The sequence below is a fragment of the Euleptes europaea genome, chromosome 4 (genome assembly GCF_029931775.1).
Source record: "Euleptes europaea isolate rEulEur1 chromosome 4, rEulEur1.hap1, whole genome shotgun sequence".
In the NCBI taxonomy this organism is placed as follows: Eukaryota; Metazoa; Chordata; class Lepidosauria; order Squamata; family Sphaerodactylidae; genus Euleptes; species Euleptes europaea.
The window spans coordinates 85,579,479-85,592,089 of record NC_079315.1 but is presented as its reverse complement, the minus strand read 5'-3'; positions in this window follow the sequence as shown (position 1 = coordinate 85,592,089).

Genomic DNA, 12,611 nt, shown 5'->3' with positions numbered 1-12,611 from the left:
GCATAGGATTTTGAAAATTCGGCTCAGAAAAGCATGGGTCAAGAGAGCAGCGAACCCAAGGTAAAATTCCCATGCATAAAAGACCAATATCCTGAAAAAAACCCTGAGGTGTCTGCCCAACCCAAGGACATTGCTACTTCATTAACCAACTCCTGGTTCCTCTTCTTCCTTTTTAAAATTCAGTCAAGAAGGGTACTCAAATCATTAATTTTTCCCTCCCTGTTTCAGGAGATATGTGGCCTCACCCAGACTTTTGTGTCCATGCAGATCTAACTCACTTCAACCTAATCAAAGTATGTTAATCAAGCTGCCTCACCCAGGCTCTTTGTGCCCATGTGGATTTGGCTCATGATAGCCCAAGCAAGGTATTTTCCCCAGTTTTCCCCACAGAAGTTTGATAGCAGTTCACTTTAAACAGGCCAGTGAGATTTAAACTTTTTATCTGGACCTAATTCAAAACTGGAATGGCCAACCCCCCGCCTACCCTAGGGTTCCTCTGTCCATAAAAGAAAGACGCACACACCCCAGACCCAGCAAACTGTTCCTCAGATCTTCTCAGGTCCAGACTGCTGCTGGTCAGAACTCTGGCTTCCTTCTGAGACCCCTGCTGAACTTCACAGGCTTTTTCTCCTTGCTCTGTCGGCTCCTTCCTATGATCCTTGGACCGCAGCCATGTCTACCCCTGGACCTCTCCAGGCCTCAAGCCCTAGATTTAAGGTTCCCAGTTTCCTCCTTTCTCCCTTTTATAAAGTGCACCCTCTTGTTGGTTTGTGTGTGTATGTGATTGCTTAAGGAATTGGTTCTCAGGCGCTTAAAGGTAAAGGTCCCCTGTGCAAGCACTGGATCATTCCTGACCCATGGGGTGACGTCATATCCCGACGTTTACTAGGCAGACTTTGTTTACGGGGTGGTTTGCCAGTGCCTTCCCCAGTCATCTTCCCTTTACCTCCAGCAACTGGGTACTCATTTTACTGACATTGGAAGGATGGAAGGCTGAGTCAACCTTGAGCGGGCTACCTGAAACCAGCTTCCGTTGGGATCGAACTCAGGTCGTGAGCCGAGTTTGGACTGCAGTACTGCAGTTTACCACTCTGTGCCTCGGGACTCTTGTTCTCATTTTATTCTTATATTTTATTTTGCATTTTGTTATTTGTTCATGTTTACAATTACTCTCTCTCTCTCTCTCTCTCTCTCTCTCTCTCTCTCACACACACACACACACACACACACACACACACACACACACTTTTTATTCATAATTTTCCTTTGGGATACCCCTACTGAGATCCACCCTGGTATACAGAGGCTACAAGGTCTCGCTTTATTCCTTTCTGGAATCCCTTTAAACCTAATTTCCCCGTCTCTGGGTCCAGTTTGGGCAACATTGTCTTCTTGATGCTTTCCTGTTGGTTTTCAGCCTCAACAGGCAATGCAGATAGCATTGCAAGTTTATTTCAAGTTCAGCATCTGCACTGAACACAATATTTTACTTGTTTACAGCAGTCCAGTAATTTTATCAAATTTGACAAAATAATGTAAGTGCTTTGGGCAATAATCAGACTACTGGGGTGATCAGCAAAAATTAGAAAAGGTGTAGGAAACAGGAGGATTGCCTGTCCACTTGCCATTGCTTCTCCCCTGCAGGAAGAGCAGGCCAGGAAAAAAATCCCAGACCACTCTTTCTTCTACAGTTCCCAGAAATAACAGAACAAGGCTGGATTTATTGTCCTCATATCCATTTCTTTAGTTGGCCACTGGAAGCAAATATACAGGGTTAATTGATGGCCCTTCAAATCTGTATATTCCATCCCTGGACCCTCCAAAACTGCTGTGGTCTACCCTCCCTCTCCTCCTTGTATGCCTTTAAGGTGGATACAAATGTTTTAAAGTGTTAAAATAAGTAGATTTTCCTGTTCTTGTCTGGTGTACATTGTCTATGTTTGGTATACTGGTACTCTTTGTATTTCATGACCTTTTGATTCCATGTTTTAACTTTTTATTTGTCTGTGCTGGTGGATAAATATAACTGCAATAATAAAGAATGGTTCAACAGACGAAGTGGGCTTAGCCTACAAAAGATTATGTCACAATAAGATAGCCTTTACAGTGCTACAGAGCTCTGTGTTGTTTTTACTGCGTTAGATATAATTACAGACGACTGTAATTTTTTCTTACTTGCGTTTCTATTCTTCCTAATATGGGCTTTGCCCTGTTGAGCGCAGTAAATCTTTCGCTTTGCACTGTAATGGCTGGTAAAGTTGTGTGGAAAAATAGGAGAAGATGTAGGAAAAACAAGAGTTAAAACTGGCTGTGGAGCACTTAATGTAACCTATAACAGTCAACAGAAAATATGAGAGTCCCGCAGCCTCCCTTTGGGCAGGCCATTTAGAAAAGCCTGGCAATCTTTTAACACAATCAACAACATCCAAGTTGTATTTTCATTGGTTTTCTTGGCAAAGAAGAGTTTGCACATGCTGATTAGGTTCACATTGCACTGTGCCAAAATTCTTTCTTTAAAATAGCGATGCATTTTAAAAAGACAAAATAGTGATAGTTTTTAAAGTGATGGCACTGCATGCAATAACCGGTTTCTATTAAAAACGTAAACCGCAAAACTGTAGAATTGCTTTTGCTCTCGCCCCTCTCTCAAGGTTTCAGAAAACATACACGGAGAACAAACTTAGAAAAGCTGAGTGCCAGTGCCAATCCGTAGCTGATTTGTTGTCCTGTCATGGACAAATGATGCAATCTTAAAAGGAATTCCAAAGTGGGTCGTAATCCGGGCCAGAAGGTGCAGCAATTAATGTGCATAGCTTGGATCTAACTGTCCCGTGTTGTTCTACAGGAAGAAATTATCCTGGGGAACACCCTCTAAGAAAAAAAAAATCTCGGAACAGCAACATGTTTTAGATTGTACACACTTTGTTTCATATTTTAGCTTTATCTGTGAAGAATTGAAAACATTTGCAGGAGAGCCAGCGTGGTGTGGTGGTTAAGAGTGGTGGACTCTAATTTGCAGAACCGGTTTGATTCCCTGCTCCTCCACATGAAGCCAGCTGGGTGACCTTGGGCTAGTCACAGTTCTTTTTGAGCTCTCTCAACCTCACCTACCTCACAAGGTGTTTGTTGTTGGGAGAGGGAAGGAGATTGTAGGCTGGTTTGATTCTCCTTAAAAGGTAGAGAAAATAGGCATAAAAAAACCAACTCTTCTTTTTCTTCTTCAGGAGTAATGTAGCAGAATCATCAAAAGACTGACCATATGGGCCATAATCCATCCCAGAATTAGCTGAGCCTAGGCCCACTGAAATCAATGAGTACACGAATGCATAAGTTTACATTGCATTGAGAACATGTATTTTGTGAACAGCTTGGCTCACAACAGCCTCAGCAGCACCACTTACAGAAAGTATTCTCGCTTTAGCTCAGTGGGTCAGGTTCATAATGAATTGATTTAGGATTGGGGTACATCATGTGGTAAAATATTGCTGTGCTAGACAAGAGGTGAGACTACAATAGGCAGATTCTGCTTTTCGGAAAGATCTCCAGGTGGCTGTGTGGCCCTCGCATCCAAGAGTCTCCGGGGGACAAGGAAGATAATCAGGAGCTGAGTAGCTCTTTCCCCTAGTTACTGCTTACTTTCTTGCTCTCATTCTCAGACATCAGAAGGACACTGCATGGCTGGGGCAAAGATTGGTGTGATCTTCACTGAGAAGCAGAAGATCCCGCTCAAACCCAACCAGGACTCATAACCCTTCTGCGGGTGTTTGTTGATACCCACAATGTACAGGTTGAGCATAGCTTAAAAAAAAAAAAAAACCTACTAAATGAAAGGAATTGTTTTACACCGTGCTTGTTTGGCTGGTATATGTACTGCCATAGAGAAATAAATACATCAACAAATGCTCAGGAACTAATATTTGATCCATTCAGCCTGTCTCTGATATAATTACTTTTGGTGATTGCCAGTGAATCTTTTTTTTATTACTGAGCTGTTGTGTAGGACCAAGATGAAGAATGGCTCAATTAATAGCTGCCTACATTGGTATGAATGTCAGCGACCCAGGCAAGCAGCAGCATGTTAGTCTTTCCACTTTACTCCAGGGCTTTGAAGGGCATGTTACAGTGAAAATTAGAAAGTGTTAATCAATAAGGGTATGCAATAGAAATTAATGTTCACATTTGGGGTTCAGTACTTGAATTATATTTTGTATATGATTGTATATTACTTATATAATATAGATAGGGTTGCCAACCTCCCGGTACTAGCTGGAGATCTCCTGCTACTACAACTGATCTCCAGCCGATAGTCAGTTCACCTGGAGAAAATTGGACACTTTGGCAATTGGCTTCTATGGCACTGAAGTCCCTCCCCTCCCCAAACCCCGCCCTCCTTAGGCTGCGCCCCAAAAACCTTCTGCCAGTGACAAAGAGAGACCTGGCAACTCTAAATATAGAAGCATATATCATGATTGTATATTACTTTAAGTGAGCTATTGCTAAGGCCTACCAGCCCTCCCAGCACTTTGAGGTGCATGCTTTTAGAAACTCCTACTATTTTTATTAATGTGATCTTTTTAATGAACTGCATAACAGACCCAGATGTGATCCTGGGCCTGAGTAGGAAAACGTGGTGATGTTGCCTAGCTGCTATAAAGTGAATCCTTACTTCCCTTATTCAGATTCTGGGGTTGAAACTGACAGACAGGTGCCCACTATGGCACTAAGGGTGGCCAAAACAGGTTACAATATAAATAAAACATTAAAAAGGTAAAAGTAGTTCCCTGTGCAAGCACCAGGTCATTTCTGACCCATGGGGTGATGTCATATCCCGACGTTTACTAGGCAGACTTTGTTTACGGGGTGGGTTGCCAGTGCCTTCCCCAGTCATCTTCCCTTTACCTCCAGTAACCGGGTACTCATTTTACCGACCTCAGAAGGATGGAAGGCTGAGTCAACCTTGAGCCGGCTACCTGAAACCAGCTTCCGTTGGGATCGAACTCAGGTCGTGAGCCGAGTTTGGACTGCAGTACTGCAGCTTACCACTCTGCGCCACGGGGCTCTTGTTCTCAGGCGCTTAGTGTAGGTTTTTTGCATTTTATTCTTATATTTTAATAATTACTTTCTACATTTTTGACCCTTGTAGTTTTCTGTATGCTGGTAAAAAAAAAAGAAGAATTGGGATATATTAACGTTTATGTCTGACCTCCCTCATAAATCCTCGTTACGTAAGTGACATGGATACAGATTTATTTTCCAATAAAATGTACTGATAGTCCATAAAGAAAGAAATTCTCTTATTGAAAAGATCAACATGATTTAATTGTTGCCATTTGGGGGACATTAAAGTCAGATACATTGCGAAATACAAGAAAATGACACAGTGCATTATATCATTCTTATTATGATCGGCAGTTGCTTCTGCCTTTCTAAGAACAGTAGCACAGACATTAACCAGACCTTAAGCATTCCCTTCAGGCATTGTCCAAGCACCGTTTCCTCACTGAAGAATGCTCAATGTTCTCTAAGTCCCGAAAATGTCATAAAGCTGACATACAGATCTGTGTTAACAGTTATAAAAAATAAATATCACTGTTGCTTACTAGCGTTAATTTTGTTTGCAATCACATTTTTTCTTCTTTTTCTAACCAACTACTTGCAATGTAACATATCGCTCTCTGCAGTCATATATATCGAAGCTATTGTATCTCTTGCGATCTGAGACTACTACCCGGGCTTAAGTTAGAATACTTAGGAAACAACACATTCTCTCTTTAAAAAAAATATGATTATTTTCTCAGCATGCAGAATGCTCAATGGTGTTACTTTGAATTATGTCTGATCCCGGAAAGCCATTTTACCAACTACTGACTGTATCCAAGATAAATCACAGTGGGTCGCCGTGTTAGTCTGTCTGTAGTAGTAGAAAAGAGCAAGAGTCCAGTAGCACCTTAAAGACTAACAAAAATATTTTCTGGCAGGGTATGAGCTTTCGTACCCTGCTAGAAAATATTTTTGTTAGTCTTTAAGGTGCTACTGGACTCTTGCTCTTTTCTACTATCCAACATAAAGTTCGACATTTTACAGCACAATCCTAAGGGTGGGGGGAATTGGCTCAGGGAGCCGACTGATCCTTTACATCAGCATATCTCTAAGATATGCCAGTGTAAGGGCCAGTTATGCCAGTGCTGGACTCCCAGGTTGCTGCGCTGTTTTTGAATGCCAACACAGCTCTGCTACAGCTACATGATGGCACAGCTCAGGCACAGGCCTCTGCGCTGGCATCATCATGGGCGGATTGTAGGGCATGGCCGGAGTTAGTCTGCTCCCTGAGCTCTTTTAGCCTGGGAGCACACCCTGACAGACGCACAAAGTTGCGCCACCAAAAACATGGTGTAGCTATAGGCACCCACTGAGCTGAAAAACAAGAAGAGGTGCCACCCCCCACTGCAGTAACCACACCCATGAAGCCCCAACCTGCTCAGGCTGCCAACTCAGGGCACGACCAAACACCTCCCTCCCCTGTGGCAGACAAGCCCCTTCCCCAATCACGACCCTCCAGCCCTATAACGACCCCAGCCAGGATGCCCCACAATTCATGAAGTAGGGCGAGCAGCCCAGGAAGCTGTCTGACAGCTCCCTGCCATGTGGACTTAGAGCAAGTGCCGAGGCACCTTGGTGGCAGGAACAGCACTACTGGGCAAGCACTCTGTGCCAACACTCAATAGGGATAGTAAAGTCCACGCTCCATGGCTGACCTCTCACTGTTTTGAACCCTAGCAGGTACCCAAAGGAGCAGCCACACACTGACAAGTAATCAGGGGACTGTTACTCCTTCCCCCTTTCCCTCTGCCAGTGGCTGGGAGCTCCCCTGGCAATGCTGCCTCCCACTCCCAAGCCCAGCAGCATGGCTAGACAGCTGCTGGGGGAGGGCTAGACAGCTGCTGGGGGAGGGGGCCCAAGCTTTCCCCTCTGCAATTGGCTGGCAGCTCATTCATTTGCTGGGCTCCCCCTCAAACAGGGCTTTTTGTTGGGGGGGGGGAGCAGAGCCCCACCATGCTGAGCTTGGTGGGTAACCACACAGTTCTTGAACTCATCGCTTGCAGGAGCATGGCTCTGCGGAGCAGCTGCCGAGGTTTGCTCTGGAGATGTATGTTGCACAGGTGAGGGTGTTTTGGATAGTGCCAGCCTCTGCCGTGGCGGCGGGGGGGACGACAACCCTGTTGCACCAGAGTTCTGCCCATGTGCCCCGAGGTGGACTCCCAGGCAAGTCTTGATGGGCATGTCAGCACCAATGGATGCCTGGCCCCTTGTAACTGCACATAGGTTTTGTCATCCTGCAGGTGAAGATCAGACAGGCTGAGCACAGGCTCAGACCATTGTGTCCTGGCTCCACTGTATCTTGGCAGACCAAGCAGCCTTCAGAAGTCAACAACTGTCTACAGCCTGCTGCCCCTAGTGGTCCTCTGAGGGGCAGCAAGGAGAGGAACACTTATTTCCCCTGAGATTACGCAGAGATGGTCTCTCATTCTCTCATCCCCTTTCCCCCAGGAGCCCTCCAATGAAGTGTCTTCAGTTGCCACAACTGTGTCTTTGTGTGTGTGTGTGTGTGTGTGTGTGTGTGTGTGTGTGTGTAGGGGATGACTCTGCCCATGAACTTATTTCAGAATGACTTAATCTTCCCTTCTCCCAGACTACTTTCAGAATATAAACCTGGAAGACTTGAGTTGTATACTTTGCTAACGATAGGAACACGGTGCTGGCCTACCTGGTTCCCTCCTCAAAATCCTTGAACTAGATGGAGTAGTCAGGGATCTGCCACCTGCTTAAAAAGCCTCTTTGGTAATGGACAAATATGGGGCAGCACGGAGAGTATTCTATGACAGAATGATCTGGGTTTGCTAAGAGACAGTGAACTTAATGATGACTGGTCATATGTCATACTTAGGCAGACAACCAAAACCACAGAGTTCAGCAACCAATAATCCAAGAGCGAGAGAAAGAGAGCAACATATATATCTTGTTTTTTAAAAAAATCTCAGCCCCCAATATTGTCAGATTTTGTTGGCACCTGATTTTCTGTGGCCTGTCCTGGCTGTTGTTAATTATCTATTCTGACACAGTCTTAGGAAACTACTGAGTATTCTGATGCTACTGAGATATTACAGCTATATGGAGGGTTATCTTTTCTGTTGCATTATTAAGTGATGGATAGAAACAGTCTGCCCACCCCCTGTTTTTGTCAGTTCACTTCAAGTTTACTGAAATCTTAATTTGTTCCATGTATGGCCACCAGAATCAGGCAAGTGCTTTTGAGAAGGTTTCCTTTTTGTTCACCAAAATAGAAGCATGAGCTTATAAAGAGCCCTGATTAATCATGCCCTTATATTTACATACCAGGAGTGGAAGGATCTGAACATCATTTAGTTGTTGACAGATTTTGAAATTTTAATATATCTATAAAAGAAGCAAATGATATTTTGTCATATCTTTATCAATGTTTGTTGAAGTCAACCTCATTGGTAAATTCTGTTCAACAGAGGAAGATGAATGGAAAACCATTTTTGCATCTGGCACTGCCAACAAAATTTACATCAATATGAAAGAACTTTTATAACATGATCTATCAATAGTACTTGACCCCTCATTAATTGGATAAAGTTTATGGGGTTGATAGCCACATGGGAGTGAAAATGTGGAACAGCGTCTGTAGATTGGTTCTTGTAGGTTATCTGGGCTGTGTAACCGTGGTCTTGGTATTTTCTTTCCTGACGTTTCGCCAGCAGCTGTGGCCGGCATCTTCAGAGGAGTAACACTCAGTGTTACTCCTCTGAAGATGAACACTCAGTGTTACTCCTCTGAAGATGCCGGCCACAGCTGCTGGCGAAACGTCAGGAAAGAATATACCAAGACCACGGTTACACAGCCCAGATAACCTACGAGAACCAATGAACTCTGACCGTGAAAGCCTTCGACAGCGTCTGTAGAATTTAAGCACAAGCATTGGTCATATGCACTTATAAAAACATTCTGGGACAGAGTCATTTCTGAAATTATGTGACAGGTTACAAAATTCTGAAAGACCTTAATGTTGTTGTTGGTGGGGAGATCTTTTAGGTAAGCATTATTGAAACTGGTCATTGGAACATGATTTTGAATCGTTTTTTTTTTTTTTTTTGCTGCATCTTTTTAAAACAACAACAACATCAAAACACTAAGCATTTCAATATGAAAGCATGGATTTAAACAAGTCTGGTAGGTGGTGAAGCAATCTAAATTAAGGGTATTAGTGCATCTGAGTGATGGCAGACAAAGGAAACCCCCCTCCCCCAAACTGTTAGAAACCCTTTTTGATAGTTGTAAGCAGGAACTGGGGTTAACTATCATTCTTTATAACTGTAATCTTTATAAGTGTTCCTTCTTGCCTTAATGTTTGCTACATTGTTATATTTTGTGTTCACAAATGTTTACAGTTTCAAGAGAACTCTGAAAATCGACACATTGAAATCAACAGGGCTACGCCACAAAAAAAGATAGCATGTAGCTGCATGAGGGGGCTTTTCCAGGGCAGAAGGGGTTAGGAAGCTGCCTAAAGGCCCTGGAACACCTCCCAGGATGCCGGCACAGGGACTTGTGCTGCTGGAATGCTGCCAGGAGGTAGCGCCAGCACCTGAGCCCTGTGCTGCTGCATCGCATCCTGGCACCAACATGGATGCCACCTGTGATGCTGTAAGTGTCCCTTATTCTGGGTTAAATGGGCCGCAGATTCATGCTGGCTCCTAAGGCACTTCACCCCCTCTTTAGGATTGCAGCCTTAGTCTAGTCAAGATATTATGTTTTAACTATAATCTGCCTGACTCACTAAGATCTAGGTTCCAGAATTGTATGTTCTGTCATGTATTGTATTGTATTATGTGTATGAAAAACTAATTATTTTTTAAAAAGAGAGAGAAAAGAGATTACCTGTACAGAATGTAATTAATTCCAGAATAGCATCAATTTAATCCCAGATCAGTTAAGGATATCTTACACTAAACTGCTATTCCCTCCAGGGGAACATAATTACAAGACTTTTCAGTGTGATTTGCATATCTGTACACTTTTTAAGAGATATAGCTTCAACACACATGGAAGGCAAGATACCATGCAGAGGGTTTTGGTGGGTTTTTTTTTTTTTTTTTGCATAAACAGTCTTTTAAATTAAAGTGTTGCTTGATTACTTAGAACCTATACTTCACTGAAGTGCCCAGCTAATGTTTCAAGGGCTTTAACCCAAATGAATATAGGCACACTGTGATCACAAGATCACATTATTAAAGCAATACATTGATGTCCAGTCAATCTGTTTTTCTTTATTCCTCTCAGCAGGGAATTTTCAAGGATGTTTAAAGAGCCTCAATGTAAAGGCTATGCTTTTCATTAACTTAAAAAAGCCATGTTTTAATGTCCACAACTGCCTGTGTGTATGGCTAATTTGTAAAGGGGAAAAAGTAACAAATAGCTGCAATGAAAAGCTGATTCTCAAATTCAAATAGAATGAATTGGAAAAACCTATCCCTTAAATGCAGGTCTAGGACTAGAACTTTCAAAATCCAGGGTGATATTCAGAAAAGTGAATTAGTATAAATACAGTGTGATCACATAATCTAGAAACACTGACTCATAAATTCCACAGGGATAGACAAGTTAGTCCGTGGTGGCTGAAACACGAAGGTTGCCTGCAGATATCACCAACATTAATCTCTCCATGATAGGAATAATCCAGGAAGTCTTGCATACTACTTCCCTCTCTCTCTCTTCCTAACACCTACCTGGAAAATTGAAGACTTCTTGGTTATATCTAATCTAATTTTGTTATAATGGCTCAATGACATAAAGCAACAAATTACTTTTCTTTTGCTTACCTACAAATATTCTAACCCAGGGAGGGGGAACCTCAGGCCCGGGGGCCGCGAGGACATTTTTTGTGGCCCTCGGGAGATCTGGGACCCCTCCGCAGAGGCGCAGCGCGGCTTTCCCGGAGGGTGTTCCTGGGGCCACGGCTTGCAGGGGCGCTGCAGCACCGTTTGGATCGCCTCTCGCCAACTGATGGCTGTTGGTCAGCAAGAGGAGGGGGAGGGACGCTTCCCCCAAGGCCGCCCGCTATAGCCGCAGCGTGCAGGAATGCCAGGGCACACTGTAAGCCCCTCTTGCTGCCTGTCAGCTGTTGAGCAGCGAGGGGGCAGGGAAGAGGCCAGCGGCTCCTGGCAGCAGAGCATGCACGCAGGAGCCGATCGGGCTTCGGGGGGCCTTTTGTGGACTCTGGGGGCGGGGGAGGGCATGGAGCCTGGGGCTAGGTCTTGTGGGGCAGGCAGGAGTGTCTGTGTGTGTGTGTGTGGGGGGGGAAGGCTTTTCTCTCTCCCTCTCTTTCTGTCTCTTTCTTTGTCTCCCTCCGTCCTTTTCTTTCTCCCCCTCTTTCCATTTCTTTCTCCCTCTCTCCCTTTTCCTCTTTCTCTGTTTTCCTTCCTTCCTCCCTTGCCGATCGACCTCGGGCTACGCCCTCCTGGCACCTCGTTTGCTCAGGCTCACCGCTGGCTGCCCTCCTGCCTGGGGGGGAGGACCGGGGGAGCTGGGGCGCCCTCCAGGCCTTCTCTGTGTGGACTCCCCTGGGGTTGCCATCCTCCAGGTGGTGGCCGGAGACCTGGCAACCCTAGCTTCTCTCCCCCCACTGGGAGATCTACACCTGGTATGGCCCCCAAATGATGTTATAAATGTGCAAATGGCCCTTGTCAGGAAAAAGGTTCCCCACCCCTATTCTAACCCATTTAATCATGATTTAGAATCCCAGAGTGTACTCTGTAGACAAGAGAACATACTACAATGTGTTATTTCCCCCCTAATTTAGACATGTCAAAAAATTACGGTTAGGTAGACAAGGAAGTTTTCAATTAGCCAGTCAGGTGTGAGAAGATGGGAGTGTGTGAACCAGAAGACTTCCTCATTTACATCAAGAACAAAGGTTTATTTGTGACATCTAAATGTAGCCAAATAGTTTTGTGGCAATTTACAGACTAACAAATAAGGAAGTTAATTGGTATTTTTTCCCCATCCACATGCCTTATAAATTCATACGAAGCTATAGTTGTTATGTGGAACAGCAAAATAGGTTTTAATGACCATCATAATACTCCTACGTTACAGTTCATTTCTGTGACACTTATACCACATATTAGCCTAGTTAACAACAAGTCTTTTTCATGTTGGAGAATCAACAGTTCAGGTAATAGATTTATTAATTCTCTCAAAAATATCTGCACAAAAACATGCATAAAAGCATGCCATCTATTCTGTCCTATCCTATACAGAAACCATTAGAAAATGCAAAATTTTGTTCGTTTAAATATTGTTTTTCTTGAACTATTTGAATCAAGAAGCCTGAAGCCAAGGAAAGAGTTCCACATGGTCTTCATTATTAATAATTGGGCTGCCTAAGGGATCCAAAATGTGATTCTTCCCCTGAACATCATTATTTAGTTAAAATGGTTCTCTTTTTATACGCTATCTGTGACAGACACTTCATAAAATGACTTGACACAACATCCTAAACACACTCTTTTTTGTGCTTGAAGGGAAAG